Genomic DNA, 12343 nt, shown 5'->3' with positions numbered 1-12343 from the left:
CATTTCTTTCTTACCAATCCTTATACATTTTATTTATTACTTGCCTTTTGCAAGGGTGAATAAAAGAGGTGGGTACCCTTATCCGGTTCCTGATCCTAGGAGGAAACTTTCTAAATTTCACCACAAACTGAGATGTTTGCTGTAGGTTTCAGAAAATATTTTATCTCATTAAAATAACTGTCTTCTAGCTGGCTAGGATTTATTATCACAAATGTGAATTGAGCATTATCAAATACTAGTTCTGCATCAATTGAGATAATCATGATTTCCTCCTTTATTACATAATTGTTGTCAATTACATTCGATATTTAAATGTTAAAGTAATCTTGTCTTCCTGGAATAAACTCCAATTGGTCATAATATCCTATCCTCTTTTAATATATTGGTGGGTTTAATTAGCTAATGCTTTGTTAAGTATTTTGCATCTGTATTTATGAAAGAATTAATATTTAATTTTTATTTCTTTTAATGTCATTCTCAGGTTTTGGTGTCAAGGTTAAACTGTCCTCGTGATAAGCTGGAAAAATCTCTCTTTTTCTATTCTGAAAGAACTTTGGGAGGATCCATGTTACTTTTCTTTAACATTTGGAAGAATTCACTGGTGAGGCCATCTGGGCCTGGTGATTTCTTGGTAGGAAGAGTTTTAATCACAGATTCACTTCAGCTAATAAATACTGGACTATAAATTATCAGTATTCCAAAATACTTAAGCAGTTCCTCCAGGAAACTGTGGTGTTTGACTTTGAAAAGTCCATGGAAAATGCTGCAAACCACATCACTGGTCAGATTCCGTCTACGTGCCTCCTCCCAAAGCCCTGGCCTTTCACAGCCAGGTCTCCTGGATCCTCCTTGTCAACACGTAGCCTCTCCAATGAACACAAGATGGTTCTGGAGAAAAGAAACAAAATGAAAAGAAAACCCCTGTCCCTATAGCAGGGTGATTTGCAGAGAATTTAACACAGAGGATACCTAGTAAGACATTACACTTTTTTTTTCTTCGTATGCCAGATTCATCAAGGCAAAATAAAAGTGAAGTCTCAATTCTCCACACAATCCTTCCAAACCCACAGCCAAGCTTTGTTTCCAAGGCCTGGGCTCTCTCCCCTATGGGGATTTAGCCTTTTTGTTACTTGGAGTCAGGGCCAGAAAAGAAGAGAAATAGGCTTTCCAGTGCTGCAATCATCATTGCTTCTCCACAGTCTAGACCCATCCAGAGAATATAGCCAGACAGTCCAAATTTGGTACTGTGGTTGAACAGAAGAGTCCAAATCCTTAAACTTTCAGTTGTAGTTCTCTAAGAAGGAAAAACAGCATCTGGATGGCAGAAACTCAAAAGGGGGTGCCTCTGCAAATAGAGTAGTGGCCTTGGGAACCTGGAGGAGCTGTGCACAGCCCAGCTCAACACTGAGGGGTAATGTGCTTGTAATTCTAGCCACTCAGGAGGCTGGAGCAGGAGGATCACAAGTTCAAAGCCAGCCTCAGCAAATTAGTGAGGATCTAAAGCAATTTAGTGAGATCCCCAACTCAAAATAAAAAATAAAAGGGGTTTGGGATGTAGCTCAGTGGTAAAGGGCCCTAGTTCAATCCCTAGGAAAGAGAGAGAGAGAGAGAGAGAGAGAGAGAGAGAGAGAGAGAGAGAGAGAGATGTCTTCAGCAACACCCACCTCTGACAGGACCAGATAGTCACTTGGAAAGGCCAAGTTCAGCAAAGACCTTCCCCAAATTAAGTCAAAGCCCATTCTTCACCAGATTGGATAAAAAAATCCAGCAATTGTACACGACCCAGGAGCATAGGGAAGTGAGGCAGAAAGAATAACTGATATAAAATAAATCAATATGTTGGTGATTAAGGGCTCAAGCTCCCAATTTCTTGTCTCAGTTTTCATTTAAAAAATACATCTATGTGGCCTATCTTTTATACCCTGAAAGTTGTAGCACAAGAGAAAATCATGCCCAAATCGTTTATAGTCTATCTTTGGGCTATTTAGAATAATATCACTCTGAAACCTACCAGAAAACTAACTTTCTGCATAGGCCTTTGGAGAGAGTTGTTGCTTGACAGAGTCTTGGAGACAATCTGGCCTGTTTTGACAATGTTTGTCCCCCATATCACAATTGCAAGAACTGAAAATGTATAGGAGCTTCAGGGCCAATCAGACACCCAAAGATTTTAAGAAGAGCACATAATCTGAAGGCACACAACATGGGGTTGAGATGGTTACCCGCTTTGATTGGGCACGCTGGGGCTGTTCCCACTTTGTAATTGCTTATCGATTTCAACTTAGTTGAAATGAATATCAACCCAGTGCCAAGCACTGTGTTAGGTACCAGGGAGTCAGGGCAGATGATGCATGGTCCTTGCCCCAGGGCACTCACTGTTTAGCAAGGGAGACAGAGAAATAAATGGCTTAACTGCAGGGAGACACATGCTAGGGCAGGAGATAAACGCAGTACTGTGAAAGCTCCACGGGGGTAGTAATCAATTCCAGCATAAATGTCCCTCTGCCTGTCCCTCCCCCAGCAAAAGGAACTAGGCTCTGGATCCTGGCAGAGGATGCTATAGGAAGACTATAAGCTGTCACAGCTGGAAGCCATTAGTCCTGCTGCAGTGACAGGAGAGGCCAGCAGAATGCTGAACACAGAAGGTGAGTTCAGGACAGAGCCGCCAAGCCCAGGTGCCATCTGGACCAGGAAAGCAGATCTGGCAAGCAGGGATAAAGCCTGAAGCAAAACCTCCTGCGTCCGTTAGCCTTTCACAGGCCTTGCCTGGGGAAAGCTTGAGAACCATCCACAGGTGGCGATGATCCAGCCATCCTGGAACTGCCTTGAACACCTGCATCACCCCCTCCTTACCCAGGACAGCAAGAAGAATGCTGGGCTCTAGACCCTGCAAGACCTCATGCCAGGTGCTATGACAGGTACAAGAATGGAAGAAACCCAGTGCCTTCCACAAAAGAGCTCCAGCCATAATAATTATATAAATGGAAATGTTGCAAGATAATACATAAAGTAGAAAAGCCAGCAAATGTGGGAAGGAACACTGAGTCTGGGTGATGAGGAAGACCCTCATGGGAGAGGTGACTTCTGCACAGGACTTTGAAGAGGGTTAGAATTTCAGAAAGTGGAGAGAGGACAGAGAGGTACAATCTGAGGACGGAGAAGTGCAATAGGGGAAGATACCAGGGGCATAAGTCAGAGTTGTAGGGAAAATGGGGGAAGATGGCTCAGACAGTCCAAATTCAAAAAGGATAGAAGAATGTGAGTGAGATAAGGCAGGAGAAACTGGCTGTCACAGGCTATGGGGGACAGTCAGTTCCACACAATGAAGTTTGCCCTGAATCCTGCAGGTGATGGGTATTGCTGCCAGACTTTAAGCAGGGTAGGGACTAAATAAAAGCAAATGCTCTCACATAACACTTCTCCCGATGAAGGCCGTTCAATTGGAAGATGTCAAAGCACAGCCTAGTCCCAGGTTATAAATTTACTTGCCAACTACTGAGAGGCATATCAGCTTGAGAAGCTTTGGGTCTCTCTGCTATATTTATTTCCCAGTCAAAACTTTCAGGCACGAACAACAACAGAGGAAAAGGCAAGCTGAGGTTGAATGGGTTCCTGATGCATAGGGAGTCCTGGAAGTGCACAAAACGCATTAAGCTGCCGCAGAATCAAAGGGTGATCCTGGAGTCTAACCTCTGCCAATCAGTCATCTTTCACCACCAGGTCAAGCATCTACCACTTGGCTGACTTCCATCCCCACTGGCACCTGAATCCAAACCACTAAACACTGCTGTGCCTCGTAGTTAAACGTAAAAGTACACTACAGTGCTGCCAAAGGAGAAAGGCCAAACGTGGGGAAGCGGCTCTGGGAAGTGCCCATCAGTGTGGGGAGGGACATACAGCCATAGGATTCTGGCACAACTTTGCTGAGTGACCTTCAACAAGCCCCTTTGGGGTAAGCACCCACCCACCCATTCCTATTGTCTAAGAAGCCCTGGAGATGGACATGTGCCTGGAGTCTGGGGGAGGGCATCCTTCCAAGACCCAAGCTTGACTTGTCCACTGTAGCTTAAAGGAAAACACTGTGTCCTTCTTGACTCTGATTTCAATGTTGCCTTGCCTTCTGGAGAGCGAAGGTAATCTGAGCTTCCAGTCAAGCTGGAAGTGAACTTGAACTGACTTACAAAACCCTTCTTCAGTGTTAGTTAGCTCTTATCATAAAACTGTTTGGATTTTATAGTGAACTCTTCCAAGGAATTTAATGTTTGGCTTCCTGGCATTGAAATTAATGCCATGTTTTCTGAAGGAAGTTTGATGTCTAAGACGAAATCCAACTGCAAGTGCGATGCATAAAAATCATTGGTCCACCTGGCAAAAACTCCAGTTCATCTTTTGAAGCCTGGTCACACTTCAAAAGAGTGTGTCCTCCTCTAACCATTTATGCTACAATGAACCACTCCTCTGCTACATTTTGTTTCCTTGGACACAGTCGGAGTCTTGTTCCTCTTTGGATTCCAGGGCCTGGGACCATGCTGACCACAGAGTAAGTTTTCAATAAATGTTTGCTGGATTGGTAGCAAGCTGGGCTTATTTGCACTTGATCCCATGTTCAACAACAAGAATCCCAAACAGCTTTCATGGTTAAATTTGTCTTTGTTTGCCAAGGAGACTTATGTGTGCTCTTAAGCTCAAGCCAGTCTCCTAAGATCTAGACCATAAATCCAGCTGCCAGACGGTCTTCTCACCTGAATGAGATGCCCCAAACAGACTGATTATCTTTTGTCAAAAATCTCTACTTTCTCTGCAGTTCATCTATGCCTTATTGACACACCCAGTTCCCCCTTCCCCACTCACGTGCCAGCTTAAAGCCTAGAAGCCACCCTAACATTTTTTTTTCTTATCAGGAAAAAAAAATTCCAACTTCCAGCCCAGTACATAGCCCAGGAGACCCTCACTCATGTGACCCCTCACCACCTCTTTCCTCCTGAGCCACCACTTCACACATGATTTTGCTCTACTCCCACCAAACTTGTTAGGGTTCGCTGAGCCCATCTCACTGTCTCTCAACTCTATGCAGGGAAGATATCGCCCACATACTCCACCCTTAGTCCCCAGCAACCCCCTAATAATGTGCCACCACAGCTTGAATATCAGCTTCCCCCTGAGCTTCCAGGACCTGCCAGGCAGAATCAACACCCCCTTCCTTCCTTCTAGGACCTGGGGCACCCGTCACTCTTCTGCCTCATGATAGCAAAGGCCCATGACACAAGAGACATCAAAAAATATTAAATGGATGAGTGAATTTTTCTTCACCCCAACTAGTCTAGTGTTCTCGATACTGGCAAAACAACAGAATCATTCTGAAACCTTTAAAAAATTACAGGTTATGTATCCCTGACACAAACATCTAAAATCTGAAATGCTCCAAAATCCAAAACTTTTTGAGGGTTGAAGTGACACCACGAGTGGAAAATTCCACACCAACCTCCTGTCATGGTCAGCACACAGGCACATGGTAATTATTGTATAGACTTCCTTCAGGCAGTATGTATAAGATATACATACAACACAATTTTTTTTGTCTAGAATTAGGTCCCATTCCCAAAATAATTCATCATGTAATAAATAAACAAATACCTCAAAACCAGAAAGAAACCTGAAATCCAAATATTTTGGACAAGGGATACTCAACCTGTGTAAATCCAGGGCCCCAGCGTAGGTCTATTTAAACAGTTCCTTAGGCGAGGCCTAGTGGGTATGTTTTAAAATTCCTCCAGGTAATCCTGAAGGGCAGCCAGAGTTGAGAATCAATAAAATCAATTCCAAGCCCTTTGAAAATAGTGATACATGTTTTCCAGAACTCAGTAGAGTACTATGGGTCCTGGTAAAGAATCTGAGTCAAACTTCATTTCAAACTTAGGTCACCAACTTTCCCTCCGCCTCAATTCACACAACTGCAAAATGGGGATAATCATAGTATTAGCTAATAAAGATCAAAGGACTATGTTAAGAGTTAATCATATAATTAGCCCTGCCCTGGTACATAGTAAGCATGTTATGGGCTGTTACTTATTATTTCTTGTTAGTACCCTTCAGTACCCAGATCATTTTCCATAGGCACAGAGAATGCTCTGCTCATAGACCAGCTGAATGTTCTGCTGCTCAGAATATCCATTGGCTCCCTGCAATTCTAACTGGAAGTGCTGTGACATACTGCTAATATCATACTAGTAGAAAGATAAAGGTACAAAAAATGTGCTTTCAAGGTCTTGGCGGCTTTCAGGGTTATATGAAGTTGATTTTGACCTCTTCCATTTCTACAAGCTGAAAAGAAACCACACTCAGGCCTTCAGAAATGCTAACTATCAAAGCAGGATGCAAATGCCAGTCCACAAACCTGGAAAAGAGGCATATCCACCTCTTTGGCAGGAATTAACAGAAGGGTAAGCCAGCAAACTTCTTTTGTTTTTTAGGTTTTAGAGAGGTATAGACAGAATGAGTGTGTTTACCTGCATGATCCCTGCCCCCACCCCCCCAAAAGTGGGAAAATTTTAAAATATTCTCTCATTCAAAAGACTCATTAAAACACAATCATTTTCAAACTACTGATACCATATATATGTCCAGGCTGTGTGTTAGGCAACACTCAGGGACCCCCCAAAATAGTCCCAGTTCCACACTGAAGGACTTGGAAAGCTATCCACTATCTGAAGGAAGTGATGAAGGCCAGAGGTTAGTTCTAGATATTATTCCAAACCTAACTGTCCATCAGGAATGCTTAGGAGACCTCCTGTCTAGCACATATCCCAAGTCTTCTCTAGCCATATAGAACCAAGATAAGAGTTCTGTTAGGAAGAAAGAAGAGCATGGGGTAAGTAAAGTCTGGGATCCAGTATTTTTTTCAAGTTCCCTTAGGTTATTTAATGCTATTAATCCATAGGCTGCTGTAGAGTTTCACAAACTGGGAGAAGACGCTCCATTTAGGAATTTTTTAAAGTGAGGCATTAAGATATTGGAGTGGAAAGCTCCATGGAAAAAGGAAGACTGAAGCCCAATGTTGAAAGAAGAATAAGATTTAATACATGGAGTGCACATTTACCCATGAGAGGCAAGACACAAAGACAGGAAATAGGAAAGATACTAACATTTACAGGATTTGCATGGCTTATCTCACTGATGCTCAAAAGACCCCAGGAGGCCGTCTGGCAGGCTTCATTAGTTGCCAACACAATTTCTATTTGTGTCACTCCTTTTTCCTTCCTAACAATACTTACTTTGTTGCAGTATCCCACTCCGTGTGGACATGTGTGTGGCCCACACTGACTCCCCAGCCTGCATGGCAAGTCCTAGCCTGGGCATGAGGCACTGCTGGGAACTGTGGGCTTCTGGAAAGCCCTTCTTTATTTGAAACTAAGCTGTCTCATTATTCCAGATGTTTTCATTTCTGGGTAGGATGCTAGATCCTCTGCAACAATCCCATACACCCATAACATATCCATTGTATGGAAATCAGCCTGAGGACAAGGACCAAAGAGTAAAAGGAGTCAAAGAACGATGTCCTTGACAATGACACTGAACCAAAGAATTATCCACCTGCAGCTACTTGCCTTTCAACTTTATCATGAAAAGTAACATATTTCCCCTGCTTCTGCCAGGTACAGCAGGGTTTTCTGTATGACTTAGCATCAAAGCATCTCAGCTGGTATTAGGAGGTATCATCCCCTTTGAAAGAAAAATGGCCAAAGATTTGGAGCAATTAAAACTTGTCCATTGCCCCGAAGTGATGCTATTGAGCAGGTCAAACAAAATCCTGGACAGGTAAGCTCAGGACCACATGCTCTACCAGACAAATCATGCAGATTTTCTCCCATAGACACTGGGGAGTGATGCAAGGTACCTAAGTAAGGACTGACATGATCAAAGTGACAATTCTTGAAGATAAATGAAATGTTCTGACTGTATCATTTTTAAAAGAATAACTGGGTGGCAGCCCACCTCCTCATCCTTCCTTTCTCCTCATTTCCAGGGGTTGAGGGTTCAGGCCCTAAATACCCGCCCTGAGACTCCATGGTAAACTCAACATGCATAGATCCAAGTGCAAGCAGCTGGGAGACTGTAACGATTCCGATAGCCACTCAAGAGAAGAGCATGGCGCAGATGCCCCAAACCATTTACAATATGGCTTAGGGTCCAGCTGAAGCCAGACGAGTTTTCCAAACAGCCATGTCAAGAAGCCATTAATGCCAAGAAATCTCAGAGAAATAACTTTTTACAGCCTTATGTCTACAAGGCAGGTCTCCCTTGAGCTCTGAAATGCTAATGCTCTATGATCTGCAATCAAGGTGGGGCAACTGAGATCAGGAAGCCAGCAGTTCCATTTTTTCCAAGTCCAGTTTCCAGAACTAATCTGTGTGCTAAGTTTCTCCTCCATTATCAGTTCCCTCCTCTCCAAAGGTCCAGAGTGGAGTCAGGGAATTTTGTGTGTGTGTGTGTGTGTGTGTGTGAGTGTGTGTGTGTGTGTGTGTGTGTTCTGCTGCTTCCTCTGAGATGATTGAAGAGCTAAGATTCAGGCCAAAGACCACTTTGGATAATTGCATCCCATCTCTCCACTACTCTTCCTATGTGACTGTCCTTCTTGTCTGGTCCCACCTGGCTGTTTTAATCAGTCAAGTGCCTCTCTGCTACCATCCTCCAAAAGCAAAAGGTGCCAGTGACCTCAGTCTCAGTCCTGAGCCCTGGCCTGGGCCTGCCTTGATCTCTCCCTGACATGGTTCCCATCCCAGCAGTCTCTTACCTTCAGGCTGGTCTTCCTGTTTGGGGCCTTTTATCTCACCCTTTGCATGTAAACAGACCCTCTCCAATTTGGATATTCTCTCCATCTTCAACCTTGACTCCGACTTTCTTTATATCTTGCTGCCTATGGCTGCTCTGAGTCCACCTTGACTTTGGGGACCTTATTTATCCATGATTCCATGTCCATGGGTAGGTTCCCCAACAGGGCTAACCCAATGCAAAAGCTTGACCTGGCCTCTTCTAATTCCATTGTCCTGGAAACTCTAGGCTTACTGGACAACATAAGGAGCACATCAAAGCTTCTAGCTGTGACTGCCTTCTGCCCAGGTTTGCCTATGCTGTGCGGTGCCTTTCTGTGTGATTTCATAGGAAGAGGCCTAAGCTCGAAAGCAGAAATCTGATTTCCAAAACCACAGTTCTACCCTTAAGTGGCTCTGAAACCTTGATAAGTGGCTCCCCCAACTGGGACATGATCTCTTCATCTGTGAAAGATGGGAGATTTGAACCCAACAAGCTTGGAGTCATCTGCTTGCTCCATATTCCTCCAGACAGACCACTGGATGCCAAGAGAGGGTCACAAGTGCCCAGGCTGAGTGTCTATCCCAAATGAGCAGATCCAAAGTGAAATAATTCTTCTTCATAGTGGCTTGTTGTCTTTTGAGATTACTTACGATGTAGATAAAAGTGATATTAAGGAGTATTTACTAGCTGGGTACCACGGTCATCATGGCTAAGCACTTGCAAATACTTCTCATTTAATCCTCCCACCAGCCTGAGGTGGCTACTAGTATCATCTTGATTGCACAGATGAGGAAGAGAAGCTTGGGAATGCTTAATAATGTGCCCAGGCCATACCTTCTGAAAGGCAGAGCGAGGATCTCTACACAGTAGCCTCCTGACCAAGTGGAAAGGGACCCTCCAGAACCCAGCCAGCCCCCTCCCTGTAGGGCTAACAAATAGAAATGCCAGAGCATGGCATTCACTCTTACCAGTTACCGAAAGCTGAGGCTTTCCCCACAGGCTATTTACTACTCCTGTTCACCACACTCAATTGTTTGTCCTATGATTCAGAAAACTCAGCAGCACTTTGGACATCTTTTCTCAGCAAGGAACATTTTTCATAACTTCACAGCACAGGATCATAACGTTATTGGACTAGAAGGAAGCACATCCCTTCCCATATCTAACCTCCTTTTATAGATACATAAAGAGGCTCTGGAAGGTCAGGGTACCCATCTATGTCATGGGAGGCCAAGAAGACACAGTCTTCAGAACATACTGCTCCAAAGATAGTCAATCAGCATGGGTGTCCTGGCCTGCTGCTGCCCAGCTGGGAGGGCTGAGTCTTCTTGCTTCCATGGGTCTCTTTCTCTCTCTGGTTCTTCTATCTCTGTCTCTTTCTCTTTCTCTCTTGTATAACAAGGAGAGCAGCATTTACCTATATGCTTTTTGTATGGGAAAAGTGTTCAATATATGCGAGCAACTATTGATCTTTCTCATGTCTGACTAGGTATGAGTCCTGGTCCCCATGTCTGGTCAGTCGTTGCTGCCATAACTGCAGGTCCCTCAGAGTCTCCAGCCACCACCTCTCTCCTAGCTCTCACTCCCAAATGAACATCCAGTTAAATATGTCTTCCAGTGCAGGGTCCGGCCTTAAATGCCTGCACGGTGCCCTCCACCCCACAAGAAGATCCATGAATGTGTGCTGTCAAGGAGGCTAATCTACACCAAGAAGTAGCAATGAACCTGAGGTGACTCCTCATGTGGAGGTGGGGTGTCATGGGTATTCGATGGTGGAGGGACTGTCTGCTTTCTGGAGCAGACAGACCTGGATGGGAGTTCTTGTCCTACCAGCTCTACCTGCCTCCTGGAGCTTGGGAGAATATGGGTGGAAACTTGCTGGTTTTGCAGACTGAGACACATACTGCACAGGGCTTGGCAACCATCTTTTTAAATTAAATGAGATATAAACTATTAATAGATTCCTGAGAAGGGTGGATAGAGACCTAAATAAAAAGATGCAGAGGGGGCAATTTTCATTTGGAAAAACTTTGCCTGATGCTGATTTGAGGGAGAAGATAGACAGGTATGAGGTGCCTGGAAATGAAGACATCGTTCAGCAGAGGAAAAAGCCAGAGAGGTGCATTTAACTGGGGGAAAGGAAGTCAGATTGCTGAGCACCTCCTCTGTGTCAGGCCTTCTGTCTGCATTGCATTATTTAATTCTTAAAACTGTTTTAAAATAATAGTAGTAATAATCCCATTTGCAGCCAAGAAAGACTAAGGCTTAGACAAGTTAAATAATAGTTTCAAGGTCACACAGTGAGGTATGGGATGCCCTGTGAAGCTCTTTCTTCCACATCCTTCTACCTCGCTGGGCACTAGCGAGGAACCAGAAATGGCTATCAAGTTCTAAACTGACCACCACTCTTTCCCATCTTTGGCAGCCCAGCAGGGGAGATAATCATGTGCATTTCTCATACTTTCATCCTCTCTAGATAATTTCTTTCCTCTGTTTGGCCATCACAAGACAGTCGGAGCCATTTCTCTGAGTTAAACTCATGGTGTGGAATGTCAGGGCTGACTGTCCGCATCTGCTCTCAGGAGGCCCTCCACATGGGACTGCTGGCACCAACTCAGGCCTCCATTCATCATGGAGGCCAGTGTCACAGTCTGCAAAACCAGCCCAGACCCCAGTGTGGAGGAAAGAGCCTCACTGGCTCCAAATCTGCCTCCGAGCCATTTGGCAGACCTGTGGCTCCCAGGATGCTTGCCCCTCATTACCCAGAAATGCTCCCCAGCAGCATGTGTGCTGAGAGCTGACTTCCATCATTCTGACCTTGGACCCGTAATGGGGGGACGGGCCAGGGGCAAGATGTGCTTGCCAGTAGCAATCTCTCTGCTTGGTTGAGCTCACCAAGGAAGAAAAAAATAGAGTCATTTCTTTCTCTGGTGGTGGTGGTTGTTATCATTACAGCGAGATCTACCTCAGGGGCAGTGAGTTCCATTTGCTATATAAGTGAGCGCGGGAACATTAGGAAGAACACAACACTCTGCCTTCTGAAGCTCTGTGCTAAAATTGCTCCTGTCTGTGATGCTCAGAAAACATGCCCGGAAGGTCCAGCAAGGCTGGGGTGGAATGCTTCACTAGGGTTCTTCCCAGCCCAAGAGGCTGTCGGCGGCCTTCCTGACACAAGGTTCTGGTGCTATGAAGCCCCTCCTTTGAAGCCCACTTCGGCTCCCATGCCTTCTTCCCTGAGTACCAACTCCAGCTCTGAGCTTTAGGTGACCTACACTGTCTAGCCCTGCTGGATCTCTCTTCCAACTTGTAATTGTCAACCCCAACATGTGCACTAAAACTCCCCTGCCTTCATTTATCTATGGGATCATTCTTTCTTCTCCCTCCTTCTCCAAATCCCAGACTTCCTTTCAAAGTCTGCTCAATTTTTACCTCGGCCTTTCAAAGGCTCTGACTATGCTCAGTGCCACATCCATTCTTTCAGATGGAGGTGTGCTACGTTCCTGCCTTCGGAGTATGGAATTCCCATGATCTC

General features: G+C 44.7%; 1 protein-coding gene across 1 annotated transcript in view; it reads right to left on the bottom strand.

The window, feature by feature from the left end:
* Nucleotides 1–12343, bottom strand: part of Sorcs3 (sortilin related VPS10 domain containing receptor 3) — a 578947-nt gene that overhangs the window by 301052 nt on the left and 265552 nt on the right. The window lies entirely within an intron of this gene.

The sequence above is a fragment of the Marmota marmota genome, unplaced genomic scaffold (genome assembly GCF_001458135.2).
Source record: "Marmota marmota marmota unplaced genomic scaffold, marMar, whole genome shotgun sequence".
Classification (NCBI taxonomy): domain Eukaryota; kingdom Metazoa; phylum Chordata; class Mammalia; order Rodentia; family Sciuridae; genus Marmota; species Marmota marmota.
Note: the sequence above shows the minus strand (reverse complement) of the source record. Positions and strands in the feature narration are given on the sequence as shown.